Source organism: Sycon ciliatum, chromosome 8 (assembly GCF_964019385.1).
Source record: "Sycon ciliatum chromosome 8, ocSycCili1.1, whole genome shotgun sequence".
Classification (NCBI taxonomy): Eukaryota; Metazoa; Porifera; class Calcarea; order Leucosolenida; family Sycettidae; genus Sycon; species Sycon ciliatum.
Window position 1 is genome coordinate 2,705,386 of NC_088650.1, and position 13,443 is coordinate 2,718,828.

The window sequence follows — 13,443 nt, forward strand, 5'->3', positions numbered from 1 at the left end:
TTTCCTGCCGACTTTGAATTCTCACTTGATTGACTCACGACTGCGATCCAGAGCACCCCAAGTATCGCCGAAGTCGCACCAACCTCTTCTTCACATTGTTGTCCCCAGCGCGGGCTTGCGATTTAAATGGTTTGGAGGCAACAATGTTGTGAATGGCCGGCAACGGTCCTCAGCGCTTGTTCAGCACCTCCATGAGCGACGCTAACTCATGCTTCTATGTGGTGTTCACGAGGTGTTAGTCGCGCTGGAAACGGAGCGTCTCTGTAAGTTTGTATCCCTGGTGATGTTTGTGCCTGGAGAGCAGTAAGTACATGTATAATGTAAGTGGTGCTCTTCAGGCACAATCTTCCTCAGCCTACTCAAGCTTAACTGATAAGCCTGGGGGAATTCCCCGAAACACTGTGTATTGAGCAGGGAGTGGTGCTTTCTTGCAGGTTTGCCGAGTGGACGGTTCGATGGACTTCTCCTGTGCTCTGGGTGGCAGTCGTGAGTCAGTCAAGTGAGAATTCAAGTCGCCAGGAAAACCGCGAGCTCCCATGTTGGGAGCAACACACAATCCCCCAAGTATCACCGAAGTCGCACCAACCTCTTCTTAAAAATACTCGTCTAGAGAGCGACCTTTCTGCCTGCCAACTATGGGCCAGCAACGTCGTTGGAGAGTTCCCACCGGCCAAAACGACTCAGATCCGTAACTACAGTAACGACCACCCTATCCAGCTCTCTTCCCAACCTATCACCATCGTTAAAGCTGCGAAGCATCTTGGAGTGTATTTAACACCCGACCAGTCCAACACCATCCACCTTCAGACCATCCTGAAAACCTTCCAACGTCGTGTTAATCTGCTATGCTTCATGGGACGGCATCTTGCCCCCACAGCCTTTCTACTTCTATAATTATAAAGGTTTTGTCCCACCCGCCCTGGAACACGCCACCTCGGCCTGGTCCTATGCCATCACCAAAGCTGAGCTGGAGCGTTTAAATATTTTACAAGCCAGAGCAGCTAGGAAGTATTTGCTACGTAAAAAGTCGATAAATGCGAGAGGAAATGCCAGTTAAACGGCCTTTGTGACTTGCACTTTCGCAGATAAGTATCAGCTCTTGCTACTCTATTTAAACTTATCCATACATGTATATGGAGTTATTACATAATAGATCTCCAGAACACCTCCAACATTTTCACCTTTCACTCTCTTCAAGTCCAAGAAGACCAAACAAACTTTTTCTTTGATTGTTTGTATTCTTTATTTAGAGTGGGAAGTCCAAAACAGGCCCTAGCCTAATAACAATGGTCCCACTAGTGAGGGAATTCTGTATATCTGTGCATAAGGATCAGTGAGTTAACATCAATTATCACGGTGTGCGTTTTTCTGCCCCCTTTCCCAACAAAGCTGCAATGCTATGGAATTGCCTGCCCCCTTCTCTTACCTCTATATCCAGCCTCCTCGAATTCAAGCATTCTCTCTATCAGCATTTTCGCCGATATATTCATTACACTGACGGTATCCCAACTCCTTAATTACCAGATTTTGTATACCTCGATCTATTTCCTTAGCCTATCCTCGATTAACTGCTCCCTCTACATAAAGTTGTCATTTCATTCTTCTCCCAGGAGATCCCCTCGACAGGCCCAAAGCCTTTGGGAAATCCTTAATAAATATAATAAAATGTATTTGTATTTATATCATTATCTCATGGCACATCATGATGACGGCCAATAAAACTGAGACAAGGGTGAAAGCCAACCACAGCAGTAAAACAGATTAAAGAATACAAATAAGAGGCAAAGAAGGCAAAGGAGGAGACAAACCAGCAGGATATACATGAAACCTATAATTGAGCAGAGATTTTAGCAACAAAATTATCCATCGACGTGCTGGTCTTGGCCTGCGTTGGTAATGTTGCCCAAAACACATAGCCAGCAAAGATCGGGGATCTAGTGAATAGGGTGGAGGCAGCGCGTGGGAGACTGAGTGAGTTCCGGGTATTCCGTGTTTCGGAGAACCAATTATAAGCCTGCATATGCAAGGGTATTTTATTTAGTAATATTTTATGTATGAGAACACAGAGGTGGTACTTCTGTGTTCTCATACATAAAATATTACTAAATAAAATACCCTTGCAAAATACAAATACAATTACCTTGCTACTCATGTGAAGTCTTTTCTTTAAACATCACACTGTCACATTCGTAGCCGGAGTCTTCGAAGTGTAATTGGGAATTCTGCTAGGACCTGAAAGGTCTGACGTGGAATTCAGGTTACACTAGGATGTGAAGGCGGAGAATGTGACAGTGTGTTCCCACCCGCACCACCCCTGTAGCTGTCTCATTCTCCGCTGTCAGACTTTGCCGCGGCTTTTCCTTGTACATAAATGAGCTCATCAAAGGCGGAATTGTGAGAAAGTGCGGGAATATCAAGGGGACAAGGTTGTAGTTTGTGTAAACTTTCTCTAAGAGTTGGTGGACAAGCCAATGGTTAGCCACTTTCATTATCAAAAAAAGGTTTTCTTTCTAGACCAAAGACTGGTATAATTAATATACCACTCTTTGGTCTACAAAGAATACCTTTTTGATATAAACTTTCTCTTTAAGCCTTCACCTCCTAGTGTAACCTATATTCCACGTCAAACCTTTCAGGTCCTAGCGGAATTCTCAAATAAACCACTCAATTACTGAATACGTAGAATACTCCAGTATAGAATGATATGAACACTGAAGCTAATGTGACATTACGGTAGTACAATAGCAAGTACGTCATTACTGTTCTAAATACAAACACTGATGATCCTATCCAACCTGACAGCCAATGCAAGAGGTTGCCTATTGATCACAATCATACAGTACTGGCAAAAGGCAAAAGCTATCTGTCACTGCGCATTTTCCACTCAACATCACACAGATGAAAACCACCAGACTGGCAGTGCCGGCCACCAGCCAGGTGAATGTCTTGGCACATAATCACGGTGTGCTGTCGCAGTCCACCACAGTACACAGTAATTTCCCATTTCACAAGCAATGGAAAATTGTGTAGTGAAGTGGGAATTGTATAAGGAGTTGGAGGTGAGATATAACTATGTCTAGCCCTCGCGATTTACGCGATTTCATGCTCGAACACAGCATTTTTTTATTTCAATATTCTAATGAAGCTGTACTTGATGCAGCTCATCCGAGGCCCTTCAGGCCTTTTTTCATGGAGAACAAACCCAAACAGGGTGGGGGGGGGGGGACATAGTTATATCTCACCTCCAACTCCTTATACAATTCCCACTTCACTACACAATTTTCCATTGCTTGTGAAATGGGAAATTGCATGGCGGAGTTCCGGTGAGATATAACTATGTCTTGTTTAAAGTCGGTTCCGCACCCTGAGCGGAAACAAGAAACTATCACACTGTCCACACAAGGACTTAGTGAAAGTTCTAGTAAAAGGTGCGTGGCAAGATAAACTAGGCTAGCATAATCAGCCCACACTATGCCAGGCACAGGCCACTGAATGACCATCACTGAGCACTGAGTACAGATGGAATGATCATAAAACGTACGCACGGGACGGCGAGTGGAGTAGATCATACCAAAATGGAATACAACTTAGCATTGTCAACTATGCAGAATTAATGGACAATGCAAACTCCAGAGTGGGAACACCTGGGAAAAACTGGTGCACCAGGCATATACAGGACCTTTGGAAAGGAAAAGGTCTGAGAAAAACCCAAATGTGTAGGAGAAAAGAACACGGCGGACTGAAGCCGTGGACCCTATCAGCCGCAATGATGAGCGGCGGAATAACAGACTGTCACAGTGTCAGCCAAGGACAGTCGCACCGAAGGTGGTGCCCTCAGAAGGAGGAGGGTGAAACATCACGAGAATAAATCCTCGGGAATGTAGAGGATTGCGCCCAGGCGGTGGCCCTGAGGATGTCGGGTGCAGAGGCTCCCTTCCAACAGGCAGCGGAGGTGGCCGCACTACGTGTAGAATGCGCCTTGAAAAACGATGGTGTCCACACCAGCATCCGACATGGAAGTGAGGAGCTACCTGAGCGGCAACGGTGCTCGGTGAGACTGGCTTGTGAGGGCGTTGGAGCGACAGCAGCAGAGGGTTGGCAGACGCGGCGGCAGCCGGCCGGAAACTCTCTCTCTGTGAGAGCAGAATACTGCCTTAGAGCATCCACACACAACGGAGGGTGCTGAGGGCAAGCAGGGAAGACAAACTGCTTGGCTGGATCACCGACGCGCTGATTCTGGATAAAAGTGGGAATCCCAAATGAAGCAGCGTTGACAATAATGTCCATAGAACGAACATCGAGCTTCTGCAGCTCAGAGCAACGCCGGGCACCCGTCAGAGCCAGCAGCATAGTCAACCTGAGAGTCAGTTCTTTGAGAGACTCAGGCGTGAAGGACATGTTCCGGAACCGATCCAGGACTGCCTGTACATTCCACATGCTGCCATAGCATGGCTGAGAAGGACGGGACTGGTATGCACCGGGGAGCGTATGAGACACTAGAGGATGCGGGCCAACCACAACGCCATCGATGGGAGGAAGCGTCATTGACATGGCTGACCGGTAACACCCTAGCGTACGATACAGTCGCCCCAGACGGAATTGGGAGGTCAGAAAATCGAGGACCTCTGAGAGAACACCCAGGGAATCAATTTGCCGTGTAGCACACCAATCACAACATGTGTTCCATGCCGATTGATACACACGTTCGGTGAGGGAACACCATGACGCCAAGAGTAGGTTGGCAGTGTCGCCCGAAACTCCGCTGCGGCTGTTGCTAGCCTGGAGAGTTTCCATGCGACCAGGGTGAGGTGAGCTGACTGTACCAATGGGTGCACTTGGTGATCTGGACCAGCGAACAAGACTGGAGAGGCTGACAGCACGCGCGGAATGTCCACCACTAGTGCCAAGAGAGCTGGAAACCAAGCCTGGCCGGGCCAAAGCGGAGTGACATGACTATGGATGGGATCTCCTGTGGAACAACCCTGGCTGGGCATTTGCCAATCAGATAGATTGGAGGGAAGGCATAGACTTGCAGGCAGGACCAGTCGAGACTGAAGGCACGCGGGCTGTGTGCATGTGGGCGCCAACTGACGTACGTGTGCAGTCGAAATTTTGTGCGAGATGCAAACAGGTCGAAGGTACTCGGTCACATGATCTGATGATCCTGGAAAACTGACCTCAGTCGAGCATCCAGTCGCTGGCATCGGTGTGATGGCGAGAGGGATAATCGGCAACTGTATTCACTGCACCAGGTAGATATTGGGGAATCAAAGTGATATCTCTGAGCGGACACCACTCCCACAGCGTGGCAGCTATCCTGTCTAATGTCGGTGATGAACTGCTGCCAGTGCGGGGCAAACAGGGAACAGCCACACTTTAGTCGAGCTGCAGGAGAATACTGCCCCGATATAGAGAAGGCGCTAGTGACTGGACAGCATACTAGGCTGTGAGCAGTTCCGGGACATTCATGTGAAGCTGCTTCTTGGCAGATGTCCATCAGCCGCCTGTGGTGACATTGGCACAATATGCACCGGGCCCCACCCCGAACGACCTGCACGGGATGCATCGGACTGGATGGCGAGATCCGGTTCGGTAAGGCGTACAGATCGCCCACTCCACAGCTGGAGATGCCGAATCCACTATTGAATCTCGACACGGCACTCATGACTGAGAGTAAGCCGGTAAGTGTAAAAGGGACCATGCCGTAGGAACGTGTTCTTCAAACTCTGCAAACGACGATACTTTTAAAAGTGATGCAGGAGCCACGGCAAGCCGTTGATACCACTGAAAACTGGAGAAACCGACGATACTTAAGTGATGCAGGAGCCACGGCAAGCCGTTGATACCACTGAAAACTGGAGAAACCGACGATACTTAAGTGATGCAGGAGCCACGGCAAGACACGGCAAGACACGGCAAGACACGGTAAGACACGGCAAGACACGGCAAGACACGGCAAGACACGGCAAGACACGGCAAGCCACGGCAAGACACGGCAAGACACGGCAAGCCACGGCAAGACACGGCAAGACACGGCAAGACACGGCAAGCCACGGCAAGCCACGGCAAGACACGGCAAGACCCGGCAAGACACGGCAAGCCACGGCAAGACACGGCAAGACACGGCAAGACACGGCAAGCCACGGCAAGACACGGCAAGACACGGCAAGACACGGCAAGACACGGCAAGCCACGGCAAGACACGGCAAGACACGGCAAGACACGGCAAGCCACGGCAAGACACGGCAAGACACGGCAAGCCACGGCAAGACACGGCAAGACACGGCAAGACACGGCAAGACACGGCAAGACACGGCAAGACACGGCAAGCCACGGCAAGACACGGCAAGACACGGCAAGACACGGCAAGACACGGCAAGACACGGCAAGACACGGCAAGACACGGCAAGACACGGCAAGCCACGGCAAGCCACGGCAAGACACGGCAAGACACGGCAAGACACGGCAAGACACGGCAAGACACGGCAAGACACGGCAAGACACGGCAAGACACGGCAAGACACGGCAAGCCACGGCAAGACACGGCAAGACACGGCAAGACACGGCAAGACACGGCAAGACACGGCAAGCCACGGCAAGCCACGGCAAGACACGGCAAGACACGGCAAGACACGGCAAGACACGGCAAGACACGGCAAGACACGGCAAGACACGGCAAGACACGGCAAGACACGGCAAGCCGTTGATACCACTGAAAACTGGAGAAACCGACGATACTTAAGTGATGCAGGAGCCACGGCAAGCCGTTGATACCACTGAAAACTGGAGAAACCGACGATACTTAAGTGATGCAGGAGCCACGGCAAGACACGGCAAGACACGGCAAGACACGGCAAGACACGGCAAGCCACGGCAAGACACGGCAAGACACGGCAAGACACGGCAAGACACGGCAAGCCACGGCAAGACACGGCAAGACACGGCAAGACACGGCAAGACACGGCAAGACACGGCAAGCCACGGCAAGACACGGCAAGCCACGGCAAGACACGGCAAGACACGGCAAGACACGGCAAGACACGGCAAGACACGACAGGACACGGCAAGACACGGCAAGACACGGCAAGCCACGGCAAGACACGGCAAGACACGGCAAGACACGGCAAGACACGGCAAGCCACAGCAAGACACGGCAAGACACGGCAAGACACGGCAAGACACGGCAAGCCACGGCAAGACACGGCAAGACACGGCAAGACACGGCAAGACACGGCAAGACACGGCAAGCCACGGCAAGCCACGGCAAGCCACGGCAAGACACGGCAAGACACGGCAAGACACGGCAAGACACGGCAAGACACGGCAAGACACGGCAAGCCGTTGATACCACTGAAAACTGGAGAAACCGACGATACTTAAGTGATGCAGGAGCCACGGCAAGCCGTTGATACCACTGAAAACTGGAGAAACCGACGACACTTAAGTGATGCAGGAGCCACGGCAAGACACGGCAAGACACGGCAAGACACGGCAAGCCACGGCAAGACACGGCAAGACACGGCAAGACACGGCAAGCCACGGCAAGACACGGCAAGACACGGCAAGACACGGCAAGACACGGCAAGACACGGCAAGACACGGCAAGACACGGCAAGACACGGCAAGACACGGCAAGACACGGCAAGCCACGGCAAGACACGGCAAGCCACGGCAAGACACGGCGAGACACGGCAAGACACGACAGGACACGGCAAGACACGGCAAGACACGGCAAGCCACGGCAAGACACGGCAAGACACGGCAAGACACGGCAAGACACGGCAAGACACGGCAAGACACGGCAAGACACGGCAAGACACGGCAAGACACGGCAAGCCGTTGATACCACTGAAAACTGGAGAAACCGACGATACTTAAGTGATGCAGGAGCCACGGCAAGCCGTTGATACCACTGAAAACTGGAGAAACCGACGATACTTAAGTGATGCAGGAGCCACGGCAAGACACGGCAAGACACGGCAAGACACGGCAAGACACGGCAAGACACGGCAAGCCACGGCAAGACACGGCAAGACACGGCAAGCCACGGCAAGACACGGCAAGACACGGCAAGACACAGCAAGACACGGCAAGACACGGCAAGACACGGCAAGACACGGCAAGACACGGCAAGCCACGGCAAGACACGGCAAGCCACGGCAAGACACGGCAAGACACGGCAAGACACGGCAAGACACGGCAAGACACGGCAAGACACGGCAAGCCACGGCAAGACACGGCAAGCCACGGCAAGACACGGCAAGACACGGCAAGACACGGCAAGACACGGCAAGACACGACAGGACACGGCAAGACACGGCAAGCCACGGCAAGACACGGCAAGACACGGCAAGACACGGCAAGCCACGGCAAGACACGGCAAGACACGGCAAGACACGGCAAGACACGGCAAGCCACGGCAAGCCACGGCAAGACACGGCAAGACACGGCAAGACACGGCAAGCCACGGCAAGCCACGGCAAGCCACGGCAAGACACGGCAAGACACGGCAAGACACGGCAAGACACGGCAAGACACGGCAAGACACGGCAAGACACGGCAAGCCACGGCAAGACACGGCAAGACACGGCAAGACACGGCAAGCCACGGCAAGACACGGCAAGACACGGCAAGACACGGCAAGACACGGCAAGACACGGCAAGACACGGCAAGACACGGCAAGCCGTTGATACCACTGAAAACTGGAGAAACCGACGATCGAGCCGCTGGACTGGAGAATCAAGCATCTCTTAAGTCTATCCCGATCATCACATCCCCTAGCTGCAGGTGATCCGGCACTGTCTTCAATGACTCCATCGCGAAGCGGTGATACTACAGACAGTTGTTCAGCGCTCGGAGGTTGATAATTGTGGGGGCCGGGGGTTGCCATTATTAAAATTATTTTTTCTTTTTGTTTTTGTTTTGTCTTCTCACATTCGTCACTCTGCGAAATGTCACGAATGATAGCAAATTGCCGTGTACCACAAAGAGCCATTGGCAAAAAAACCCAATGCATTGCTCGTAATAATTATTATCACCTTATTCAGGACCGCCGGATGCAGCGTTTGAGTGGTCCGGTAGTATCATGGCCGTTATACTTTGTGAAGGGTATGACGGGTACACCTGCCCTCCACAGTAGGAACACACGTGTTCGTGGCTGAAAAGTTGGTCCGGTAATAACCTGACCGGCTCCGGCGGCCTGTTATTAATCGCACATCACGGCAGTATGCCACAAGCACAATTGACAAACATGTCACCCGGCAACAGCAAACGGGTGCGCATTACATGATTGGCTTGGCAACTTCAAACAGGCGCAATTGACAAACATGGTGCTCCGCTGGGCAACGTCAGCGGGAATGCACCAATACAAACACAGCCCCGGCATCAGCAAACGGGAACGCCGTTACAAATATGGTGCCCCGGTAAACTCAACGGGAGCGCACTAATATAAGGTGGCCTGGTAGCTTCAAACAGGCACAACTGACAAACGTGGTGCTCCGCTCGGCAACTTCAGCGTGAGTGCACCAATACACACACGGCCCCCGGCAACAGCGAACGGGAAAGCCGTTACAAACATGGTGCCCGGAAAACTCAACGGGAACGCACCAATGCAAGGTGGCCTGGCAACTGCAAACCGGCACAACTGACAAATGTAGTGCCCCGCTGGGCAACTTCAACGGGAATGCACCAATACAAACACGGCCCCGGCAACAGCAGACAGGAACGCCGTTTCAAACATGGTGCCCCGGCAAACTCAACGGGAACGCACCAATACAAGCTGGCCTGGCAACTTCAAACATGCACAACTGACAAATGTGGTGCCCGGCTGGGCAACTTCAACGGGAATGCGCCAATCCTGTGACAAACACGGCCACGGCAACAGCAAACGGAATCGCCGTTACAAATATGGTGCCCCGGCAAACTCCACGGGAACGCACCAAGCTGGCCTAGCAAGTGGGTACACTGTTACAACATCAGACCATCACATCAAGATGCCGCTGCGGCAACAATGTATATGTAGCAGCAATACAGCAGACATGTGAGGTGGATGTGATTGGGACCGTTTGGCCCGCGTGCTACGCCCGAGGTGGTGGCAAGTAACACTGTCCTGATGTGAGGACTCCGAGTCGGCACTAGCATCTGAGCTCTGACTAGAACTAGACAAGTCTAGAGAGTAGAGTAGTGCTCACCCTCATCTGAGTCGGAGTATGCCTTTGACTGAGAACAGTCCGACTCACACTCGGAGGCACTGGCAACAGTGTCCGCTGGACTAGCCGTAGGCACTTAAGCCAAGCAGGTCGTGAGACCGTTCAGGCCGTTAGTGCTCGTCACATTTAAGGACGCACTATGGTGCCGACAAGGTGCCGGGCTGGAGCCACCAGCCACTCGTGCCCTGGCTTCGCCAGAAACATCACACGACCCAAAGTCACGGCGTGACTCGTGTGGACGCAAAACACTCAAAGTACCCGGCCCATCTTGGGGTGTCATCACACGCCCGCATCCATATCCACGGCTCAGGGGGTTTCGACCGCATCGGCCGGCACGTGGGCAAACGGCGGCGAGCCGCCTGATCATTGTCACGCAAAGACTCTAAAAGCTTCTCCATCGCCGAGAGTCTAAGACGGTGAGAGGAAAATATCCAAGGCACTTCTTGTTCGAGCATGAAAAGGGCCTGAACTGCTGAAGGGCCTTGGATGAGCTGCATCAAGTACAGCTTCATTAGAATATTGAACTAAAAAAATGCTGTGTTCGAGCATGAAATCGCGTAAATCGCGAGGGCTAGACATAGTTCTATCTCACCGGAAACTCTGACATGCAATCCACAGACAACTACCGATATAGATGATGTCACACACATGCATGCATACACGCACACACAAACCGGCTGCCGACTAGTACTAGTATCAGTCTCCTAGGCACGCGCGCACGTGCACACAAAAACACACGAACCAGCTGCCGAATCCGACTATGCAGTCTCCTAGGCACGCGCGCACGTGCACACACAAACACACGAACCAGCTGCCGAATCCGACTATGCAGTCTCCTAGGCACGGGCGCACGTGCACACACAAACATACGAACCAGCTGCCGAATCCGACTATGCAGTCTCCTAGGCACGCGCGCACGTGCACACCCAAACACACGAACCAGCTGCCGAATCCGACTATGCAGTCTCCTACAGCAGGCACGCGCGCACGTGCACACGCAAACACACGAACCAGCTGCCGAATCCGACTATGCAGTCTCCTAGGCATGCGCGCACGTGCACACCCAAACGCACGAATCAGCTGCCTAATCCGACTATGCAGTCTCCTAGGCATGCGCGAACGTGCACACACAAACACACGAACCAGCTGCAGAATCCGACTACGCAGTCTCCTAGGCAAGCGTGCACGTGCACATACAAACACACGAACCAGCTGCCGAATCCGACTATGCAGTCTCCTAGGCACGCGCGCACGTGCACACACAAACCAGTTGCCGAATCCGACTATGCAGTCTCCTAGGCACGCGGGCACGTGCACACGCAAACACACAAACCAGCTGCCGAATCCGACTATGCAGTCTCCTAGGCACGCGCGCACGTGCACACCCAAACACACGAACCAGCTGCCGAATCCGACTATGCAGTCTCCTAGGGACGCGGGCACGTGCACACCCAAACACACGAACCAGCTGCCGAATCCGACTATGCAGTCTCCTAGGCACGCGCGCACTTGCACACCCAAACGCACGAATCAGCTGCCTAATCCGACTATGCAGTCTCCTAGGCACGCGCAAACGTGCACACACAAACACACGAACCAGCTGCCGAATCCGACTACGCAGTCTCCTAGGCAAGCGTGCACGTGCACATACAAACACACGAACCAGCTGCCGAATCCGACTATGCAGTCTCCTAGGCACGCCCGCACGAGCACACACAAACCAGTTGCCGAATCCGACTATGCAGTCTCCTAGGCACGCGGGCACGTGCACACGCAAACACACGAACCAGCTGCCGAATCCGACTATGCAGTCTCCTAGGCACGCGTGCACGCGCACACGCAAACACACAAACCAGCTGCCAAATCCGACTATGCAGTCTCCAAGGCACGCCCGCACGAGCACACACAAACCAGTTGCCGAATCCGACTATGCAGTCTCCTAGGCACGCGGGCACGTGCACACGCAAACACACGAACCAGCTGCCGAATCCGACTATGCAGTCTCCTAGGGCCGCGGGCACGTGCACACCCCAACACACGAACCAGCTGCCGAATCCGACTATGCAGTCTCCTAGGCACGCGCGCACATGCACACACAAACACACGAACCAGCTGCCGAATCCGACTATGCAGTCTCCTAGGCAAGCGTGCACGTGCACACACAAACACACGAACCAGCGGCCGAATCCGACTATGCATGATCTATGCGCTGTCCACACCAGTCTAGAAGAATAAATGGAAGATTTTCTGAACCAAACGTTTTCGTTCCCTTCTCATCATGGGCTCATACAGGGTAGAGTAACCTAGAGTATTACATCAGCTGCTGGAATGAGTTTGTATATCTATAAGTGACTGGAATGTAGAAATAAAGAGTAACTTGAAATATATCTCTAAAATATTCAAACATTCTCGGCCTAATGAGGTTGAGGACTCCGGCCGAATGATAATATTCCATTATATGTATTCATAAAATTCTAAAGAAATGTTTCATGTATCTGCATGACTATAAGTAGTAATTCTGCAACGGGCATAGTAACCTGGTGTGGTCCTCTACAATTAGCTGTCTCTACTGTCCAACATACTAGACTATTTTAATTTACGTATATTTAGTGGGGTAGTGATCAAGCATAACATAATGTTGCTAAAAATTGGCAAATTTGACCAAGGAAGAATGGAGGAATGGATTTGATGGATAACATAGCCAGTCAGTAACATAGAGAACACACCACGGAGAGAGAGAGAGAGAGAGAGAGAGAGAGAGAGAGAGAGAGAGAGAGAGAGAGAGAGAGAGAGATAGAGAGAGAGAGAGAGAGAGAGAGAGAGAGAGAGAGAGAGAGACAGAGAGAGAGAGAGAGAGAGAGACAGAGAGACAGAGAAAGAGAGAGAGAGAGAGAGAGAGAGAGAGAGAGAGAGAGAGAGAGAGAGAGAGAGAGAGAGAGAGAGAGAGAGAGAGAGAGAGAGAGACAGAGAGAGACAGACAGACAGAGAGAGAGAGAGAGAGAGAGAGAGAGAGAGAGAGAGAGAGAGAGAGAGAGAGAGAGAGAGAGAGAGAGAGAGAGAGAGAGAGAGAAACAGAGAGAGACAGAGAGAACAGGACCAGCACTTGCTGCGTGAATTGCTTGACACCTCAATCTGTGATGGAGCAAACAGAGAATACCGCACAGCCACGAAGACGGTCACATAATAGTATACACCGGAGCCAAAATAGATTGGATGCATGCATATTATGTACAC

General features: G+C 52.1%; 1 protein-coding gene across 5 annotated transcripts in view; it reads right to left on the reverse strand.

Annotated features, from left to right (window-relative positions):
- LOC135823887 (uncharacterized) overlaps positions 1-13,443 on the reverse strand; it is a 145,326-nt gene that overhangs the window by 44,128 nt on the left and 87,755 nt on the right. For 4 of the 5 annotated variants that reach the window (XM_065336751.1, XM_065336752.1, XM_065336753.1 and 1 more), the window contains one exon: positions 12,442-13,341. The exons of the other annotated variant lie outside the window; for it this stretch is intronic. The gene's annotated coding sequence lies outside the window, so the exon portion shown is untranslated. Of the gene's footprint in view, positions 1-12,441; positions 13,342-13,443 lie in introns of those variants that run through there. 5 annotated transcript variants of the gene reach the window in all.